Here is an 8,972-nt window from a genome sequence, read left to right on the forward strand (position 1 = left end):
ATACTAGCCATGGATCTTTTACTATGAAGTAAAACACTTCAAATAAAGTAAGTACACGTGCTCGATACCAATTGATATTGCTAGTATAAACACCTAGAGGGGGGTGAATAGGCGTACAAACAATTTGTCTCAAATACGAAGCAATTCTTAACAAATTGAAATACGATCGAGGTATAGAGAGTAAGGAAGAGAAAATTGAACACGGGATTTATAGTGGTTCGGCTTATTCCAAGCCTACGTCCACTCTTCCGCACCGACAGCCCACCGGCTGGATTTCACTATGATCAAAGAGAAGTTACAGCACAGCTTTGCCTTGATTCCACAGTGTAGATGTTCTACCACACCTCCTCAAGGTCTCTCACAAATATAGACTCTCTTTTGTATACAAGTATTCGCTCAAAGGATTTATCTAAACAAATAGGAGCTTCCGGACTTTGGAATTCTTCTATCGCGCACTTCTTGAACAACTAAGAACATCTTCCTTATATACTCCTTTATGCCATCATACCCGTTGGCACTTACCAAAGGAATTCCTCCAATCTACCCGTTGGACGGAATCAATTAGGAAGATTGTTCGAGCTATTAAAGGAACGTGTTGATAGCCCATCAATCATGTTCGCCCATACAATCGGGATCTCGGTTTCCATAAGTAGAACCTTCCAATAATATTTAGACAATCATCGAATCTTCAGTCATTGAATCAAACTTGATCAATCAAAGGATTCGATATGTCTTCTCTAGCCACGAGATCTTCTCCAGGAAGATAAGGTTAAATCTGAACAAAACATCAAGTTCTGGATAACCTTTCTTCAACGGATTAGAGAGGCTGTCAATGAGGATAGACTTTGAGTCTTGAGTCTCGGCTGTCCGGAAGTCTTCGACTTTAACTAACAGAGTCTGCAGACCTTCAGACTAGACTGATGGAAACGTTTTGTCAACTTCAAAACACTTTCACTGAGATTTCTCCAACAGCATTTCCACGATATCCTTCAATGTGAAAATTAATGGGGAGTCGATGCGACAGTTCCATCCATCCCGAGGCATAAGACAAGGAGACCCACTTTCGCCTTACTTATTTATTATCATGGCAAATGTGCTATCCATACAAATGAGTAGGGCAATATCAAATGGAAGCTTGAGGGGAATCAAAATAAATAGGTGGTGTCCAACTATTTCTCATCTATTATTTGCCGATGACGCCATCTTCTTCTTAGATAGAACGGTTATGGAATGTCAAAACCTGGCGAATATCCTAAACCAATATTGTTATGCATTAGGGCAGGCCATCAACTTAAACAATTCAGGTATTTTCTTTAGCCAAAATTGTCCACAAACTTTAAAGAGGAACTTGGCAAATCAATTAAGAGTCCCTATCATAGACAAGACAGGCAAATATTTGGGAATTCTATCTGACTGGGGGCAATAAAAAAAGTATATGTTTGCATGGATCCTAGCAAGGGTTAACTCGAAGCTAGAGGGCTGAAAGGAGAAATTGTTGACTAAAGCAGGGAAAGAGGTACTCATTAACACAGTTGTACAAGCTCTACCAAAGTATGCAATATCTATTTTCAAGATACCGACATCTATTTGCGAAGCAATAGAAAAAGGAATTGCGTGCTTTTGGTGGAAACAAAATGTTGACCGAAAAGGATTTCATTGGAAGAACCTATGAAGCACAGACACGCTGTCCGTGCTCGCGTATCGTGTCCGACACATGTTGGAGCGTGTCGGACACCTCGACACGCTTGGACACACTCGGACACGCGGTCAACGCGTGTCAGATTTTTCGACACGTGGTCAACCTTTTCCCGACACGTTTCGACACGCGTGTCCGGGAGGGAGCAGACCACGAGCGACGGCGAGAGACGGCCGAGCTTAGGCGAGGCGAGGGCCAGCCCTGTGATGCTGCGATGGATCCGACGAGGCTGCAGTTGCGAGGGAGAAAGGACCAAAGGTGACAGGAAGAGGAGGGGAAGGCGGTCGTGCGGCGAGCAGCGAGGAAGGGGGTCGTGCGTGCGGCGGGGAGCAGCGAGCAGCGAGCGGCGAGGAAGGGGTCGTGTGTGCGGCGAGGAGCGGTGACCATCGAGGAAGGAGGTCGTGTGGTGAGCGGCAAGGAGGGAGGAGGAGAAGAGGAAGGGTCGCTAGCGACGAGGGAGGAGGAGTAAAGGAGCTAGGGTTTCTGAGAAACTCAAAAGTAATTAAAAAAAATGGGAGTCTATGGGTACCTATTTTGGCGGGAGGGAAAGTGACGGACAGATGGGGAAATGGACGATTGTGGGAGGAAAGCAAAAATAAATAAATTCGGGTGGGGGAATGGACGATGGTGGGGACTGAGGAGGGAATGGAAAATAAATTTGGGAGTGGGGGAAATGGATAAGGAAAAGAAGAGAGTGGGGGAATTTTTTTTTAATCAGAAAAATAAATAAATAAGATTAAAAAATAAAAGTAAATTTGGGGGAGGGGGATTTCGAAAAATAAATATAAATTTGGGATAATGAAATAAAAAAAAAGTGTAAGATTTATTAATATTATTAGTATAAATTCATTGTAAACTCTTTATTTATTTATTTATTTATTTATTTGTGAATTTGAATTAAATTAATTAAAAATAAATAAATTATTTAATATTTAATGTGTCGGAACGTGTCGAAATTCTCTACTTTTTAAGAAATGACGTGTCGCGTGTCATGTCGTGTCGTATCGCGTGTCTGTGTCGCCGTGTCCGTGCTACATAGGGAAGAACTGGGAATCTTTGAGAACAAGGAAGGATATAGGAGGATTGGGGTTTCGAGACTTAGTTGCTTTCGATAAGGTTATGCTTGGGAGACAAGCATGGCGACTTGTTCAGGCTCCAAATTCCCTATGGACAAAAATTGTTAAAGGTATTTATTACCCACAATGAGAGTTTTGGCATACTGGTAAGGGTACTCGCCCCTCATGGGGATGGCAAAGTTTGCTAACAAGAAGGGAAGTGATTGAATCGGAGATGAGATAGCTGGTGGGTGATGGTAAGCAGATCAGAATTAGGGAAGATGTTTGGCTACCCAGAGGCCGTATTGGAGGAGCTGCAAATCTAAATGAGCCAAAGATTGTCGAGGAATTGATTGTACCCGAAGAAAAAGAATGGAATGTAGTAAAGCTAAAGGAAATGTTCGACGGGAATGTTATCCATGAGATCCTTCCAATACAGCTCAGCTCCAATCCATTAATGGACAGGCTAGTGTGGACGAGCAATAATACGAGCTCCTATTCGGTCAAAAGTGGCTACAACAAAATATGCTCCCAGAACAAAAAACTTAAGGCTAACCAAGTGTCATTGTCATATCAGCCACCCCGATCTCTATGGACCACAATTTGGCAAACCCAACACTATGCAAAGGTTCGGTTTTTCCTATGGAGCGTATGCAATAATGCGCTGCCGACAAGAGAAAATCTCTACAGGAGGAAAATAGTACCTGATCCACTTAACCAATTTGCCACGATGCCCCAGAAACTCTCGAGCATCTCCTCATCTTATGTTCTTGGACGAAAAGTATATGGTTAGATCCTCGCATTAAATTGAATACAGCTGTCGAGAAAGTTACAAGGATGGATAAATGGATCTCAGAGAACTTTCTTCACCAGAATGAGCGGAAATCAAACACACTCCTTACAAGTATGTTATGGTCGATATGGAAAGCAAGAAATGCATGGGTTTTTAGATCCAGCAGACTAAAACCACACAAAATTGTGGAGGAAGCTAGTTATGATCTTGAACTCTATAGAAAATGGAGCTTCAGCACTACAACACAGAACCAAAAGGAAAGGAAAGGTTTGCTAAAGGAGGAGTGGTACCACCGACAACAGGCTCGCTGAAATTAACTGTGGATAGGTCTTGGTGTTGCGCCTCAAAACAGGGAGCGGTTGCTGGGATTTGTAGAGACCATCGCAAGCGTCTTGTGGGTGGATTCGCCAATAAAGTCCTTGCTCCGTCTGCCCTTGTCATGGAAACCCTAGCTCTAAAGGAAGGGTTGCACTTCATGGAGAAGACATACACGGAAGTTCTTCAGTTCAATGTACTGGGCCAAACAAATACAGCAGTTCCTATTCAGCTCGTGACTGACAATTCAACAGTAGGAAATGCTATCCTAGGCCGGGCTGAAGTTCCATGGGTTGTCCAGTCGATGGTGGCAGATTGTCAACAAAAGCTAGGCTCTTTACTTGGAGTGTTCGTTGCCGTTTCTTCACGAGAAACAAATCCGGCTGCGGATTGGATCGCGAAGGCTTGTCGAGACGATTCCCTTGCAACGAACTAGCTGTCTAATCCTTCTCACTGTCTTACATGTCTTTGATGTTTGGACTTGGGTAAATGTCCTCGCTTTGTTCCTACGAAGTAATGAAAGAAATCTTATTCGACCAAAAAAAAAAATCAATTTTACACCTAATAGTTAATTACCGCAGCAAATATAATATTTAAGTAGAGACTACACCTTGTCCATAATGAATGCTTCTGTTGAAAAAAAGAAACAAACAAATAATAAGCCCAATTTGGCTGTTCTTTACTGTGGATGCTCGCTTTTCTTTAGCAAAACAATGATCGAGCTAGCTGTGATAAACGACATGGGACTGATGTGAAACCCAAAAAAAAGTTCAAGTAGCCCTACTAGTTGGCGTCAATTATTGATAACAGAATCAGTTCTTGGGGGTTGGTTATCAATGGAGAGAGAACAAAGATCGGGAGGGATTGATTGAGACAGATAGAGTCAAGGAAGATACACACTTGACTGAGAAGAAGAGATATATACGCAACCGGAGCAATTTCTTGTTTTGGTGAGCTCAAGCTTCCGGCCAGTCAATCTCTAATATACACTCTCGGTTTTTGGGGGCTACTGAGAAAAGAAGCTGAGAAAAGAAGAAGAAGAAGATTCATTCTGGGATATGAACAGTCGCGAACCAATCACACAAAGCCAGAGCTATATTCTGATTGTCAACCATTTCTGACATCGCCGTCCCCACCATTGCCAATCGAAGCTCTACTTTCCTGGCCCGGTAATTTTCTCTCCTTCATACCCTGTTTTGCCCTGTTTTTGTTAATAATCTGAATTATGAGCTTAATCGGTAGACTTGTGAGTAAAACAAAGCAAACTGAGATTTTTTTTTCATGATAAATCATGTCAAGTAAGATATCAATATGCCATGTTTAGGCTGAAAGTTGCACTAATCCCAATCAGGAGCCTACATTCTAAACTGTACGTCACATGTTCGACTATTTGCTGGAAAGAAGTGATAAAGCCAGGTTCATCTAATCGATGTTTAAAGTTAGGTTCACTTATTGTTGAGCCACGTCTGACACCGAGATTTCCTTCATTTTATGTTTGGATTTCCAGCGCCGTTTTGTCCATGAGGCAGAAGCATTAATCTTTTCATTTTCTTTTATTTCCTGGCGAGGTCTTCAGATGAGGATTCATTATGTCAGCTCCTTATTCCCCTCTTTTTGTTATGTATGTGTGTAGTTTACATTTGCGCTGGCTGTTGATTGAGAAATGTCATGTGATGACAAGTGGTGGTCGGCAAAGATTCTTGATGGCCGGAATCAATGATCGGAATAACTGCCTAGTGGTCCAGAGAAATGTTGATGGCTGGAAGTTGTGGCTGGCAGCAGTGGAGAGGGAAGAAAACTAGCAAATTGCGACTCTAAAGGATTGTGATATTTTGATTTCCAATTGCAAGTTGTGATTAAAGACCATCTCATCAAGCCATTTAGACTTCTAATATAGACTCTAGAAGTAGCAAATACTAGCATAAATGCACATCTTGTTTGCCTTTTCTCACATGCTATGCTTAATCCCATTTCGTATCATTTATTGACAGTACAAATGTATTCATGGGCAGAGCATTCCTTGTGAATTTATAAAGACATACTGTCAAGAAAACCAGCAAATTGTGACTCTCAAGGACTCGGACACATTGTGGCAGGTGACCATTAGGACCATCAACGCTACAATGTAGCGAACTTTTGTGTTGGTTGGTTCGAGTTTGTTGATGAAACTTGTCTTGAGTGAAGGGGATGTCTGCATGTTTGAGCTCACTGATAGGGATGATGTTTAGGTTGAACTAGGATGAAACATTGGAAGTCACTTTAGGCCATATACTAGTTGAAAGCAATTTGTGCCACCATTATGTTGTGATGAAACTGGATAAAAGTGCATTTATATTTGTAATCGTGCTCTTTTCTGAGCTAGTTATGATCTTAGCATTTCTAGGCCTGGCCACTCCCATACAATGGATGTTTGTGAAAGAGTCCTGCACACATTTTCTATTTTAGGCATCTCTTGAGCTTGTCACGCTTTTATCATTGCCTTTTTTTTTGTGGAAAGGATCTCTAGTTCAGCACTCGCCCTGGTTCCTGGTTACTAAACTTGGTTTTGTATTACAATAGTATGTCAAAAGTGACGTGTTCTAGTTCTAGAAGGGATGGGGAAATTTATGCAGCATACCATCACTCATGGTCACCTGATAGTTTTCAAATATGGGAGAGACTCACTCTATACTCATGTAAATATATTTGATAAAAGTGCTTGTGCTTATATAGATACATTATCCCTCGAGCAGTTATGAAATTTAAAATCCAGAGAGTAAATTCCATCTTCATCTTGCCCTATAGTCCATTGTTTTCCCAAATTGATTTGGTTATTCATTGGGATCACATGAGATGTTATTTTCCTTTAAGTGTTAATGGCTAAATGTGTAAATTTATGTTTTTAAAATTTCATTTTTTTAATTCATAGATTCATAAGATTACCAATTCTAAAATAAAAGATTGTATTTTTCTCTTATACTAATTAGGTGTAAAGAAAATCACTATTATTCATAGACTAAGAGGATGTGGTGGAGAGGATCAGTGTTAAGCAACTCTTGAAGTGTTACCATTAGAGTTCAAAAATAGTGTGCAATATCATAGAGTCTATGAGCACTGTGCTGTGACATTTTGACTACAAATTGCAAGTTGGGGTTGAACGCTTCTTTTACCCCGTAAAGACTGTTGAATGAAACTCCTGAAACTAGTAGATATAAGCATATATTTACATTTTGTTTGCCTTTTCTCTTTATGTTTGTTTGTATTCATTCTTTTCCTCATCATATATTGGGCGAGAGTGTCCCTTGTGAATTCATATAGAGATACAATCAGAAAAACCAGCAAATTGTGACTTAGGTATCTAGACAATTCATGGCCGGTATCCAACAAACATCTCTGGTGGTTGGCCCACGTTTATGAGAGAAGCTTGTCTGAACGAAGGTGTTGCCGCGTGTTTGAGCTCATTGATAGGGACAATTTTATGGTCAAAGTCTCCATCTAGATACTGCTAGTAAGAACCTCACTTAGGTTGATTGATATGAGCATCAGAAGCGTCATTTGAGGCCATATATTACTAAAGCAATTCATGTCTCCTTTAATCAATGCAGATGAATCAATTGAAGGTGCACTTACTTTTGGATTTGCTTCTCCTTTCTAACCTAGTTACAGTCTTATCAGAATTCTTCTTTTCTTTAGTGCAGGTTAGGAAAAATAGTCTAAATGTCCAAGAGCCCTCTTGAGCAGCTTTTTAATGGTTCCACGTGCCCGAGGCCTCTCACTGCCCTTGATAAGCTTAGAGAATTTAAATCGGCGGTATCCCTTATTCCAAACGGTGACTAACTTGGTACTTTCTCTGGCTGCCTAGGCTGGGGAAGAAGAGGCGACACAAAATGTCCAACTTAAGTAGTACAACAGGCCTAGGCTTGGGATTACTGAGCTCGCTATAACAGCACAGCAACACGAGTTGGATATTGCTCCCCTGCAACAGCTGGCTCACGAGAGCTATTGCAAGCAGGTTCAAACTTATGATTGGAAATGAAGAAAATGTGGTTCGACTCTAGGCCTTAAAAATTAGTCCAACAACCTCAGTGGTATGAAAAAGAAGAAAAGAAGATTTCCTTTTGTCAGGGAAGAGAATATGACTTGCTTGATTTGTATATGTATCCATCTAGGACCCCTAGTGCAGCTTTTCATGTCTGTTTGATGCATATTGCGGTGTAAGATTGGTGACTCGGATATTCACCAGATTCATGCATGTCTCTATATTGATTGCATGTGCTTATTTAGTCTAAGAGCACATGATTGTGGTATTTTGTTTCCAGATTGCAAGTTGTGATTAAAGACTTTCTCATGAAGCCATTTAGACTGCTAATGTAGACTGGGAACTAGCAAATACTAGCATAAATGTACATCTCGTTTGCCTTCTCTTTAGTTTGTGTTTGCATTCCTATGTCTTATCACATATCAGCAGGTCAAATGTCTTCATGGACAGAGCGTTCCTTGTGAATTCATAAAAACATACAGTCAAGAAAACCAGCAAGATTCTGAAGACCTCATGGACCTTGAAGATTCAGAGGGTTCTCGCCAGAAACTAAGGGCTAAATTTGCATTTACCTTCTTATCAGCCTTCCAAGATGTTGAATTCCTTTTCAATTTCTAAGTTTCGTAGTACTTAAATAGCACGCTCACTGATGCGACTTTTCAATTAAGTATGCTTGGAACCAAAAAGGACTAAGCTTCGAACATCATAGAGTAATAGAAATTCTGAATTGCTCCCCAAGATAATTTGGAGGTGTGACTTATCCTTTTATACGTTATGTACGTGCAGATGACATGATTCTCCTAGTCACTTTTCAAATTCTTAAGACTTCAATAGATGAGCTTTTGGTACGTTGGTTGATGGCATTGACATGGGTGGCTTGATATGAAGAGCGTGTAAAATTCGGTTTCCACATTTACACATTGATTCGCAAATCATTCATTTTGTAGTAACAAGAAAAAATTCACGTGTGCCCATGAGAATTCCCTTCTTCTTACTGCATGTGAGACCAAACAGCCTAGATGTAAAGTGAACCCTTCTGGGCCGGTTTTCGTTATTGTACTCACAGAGGCCTCTCACTGCCCTTGAAAAAGCTAG

At 40.8% G+C, this 8,972-nt stretch overlaps 1 long non-coding RNA gene across 2 annotated transcripts; it reads left to right on the forward strand.

The window, feature by feature from the left end:
- Positions 1–4,728: 4,728 nt before the first annotated feature.
- Positions 4,729–7,911, forward strand: LOC120295298. Of its 2 annotated transcripts, none has more exons than XR_005552648.1 (3): positions 4,729–5,028; positions 5,493–5,955; positions 7,532–7,911. It is a non-coding gene; the product is annotated as an uncharacterized LOC120295298 (long non-coding RNA). The 2 variants fall into 2 exon arrangements; XR_005552649.1 differs by having other exon boundaries at positions 7,537–7,911.
- The last annotated feature ends 1,061 nt before the right edge of the window (positions 7,912–8,972 follow it).

Source organism: Eucalyptus grandis, chromosome 7, assembly GCF_016545825.1.
Source record: "Eucalyptus grandis isolate ANBG69807.140 chromosome 7, ASM1654582v1, whole genome shotgun sequence".
In the NCBI taxonomy this organism is placed as follows: domain Eukaryota; kingdom Viridiplantae; phylum Streptophyta; class Magnoliopsida; order Myrtales; family Myrtaceae; genus Eucalyptus; species Eucalyptus grandis.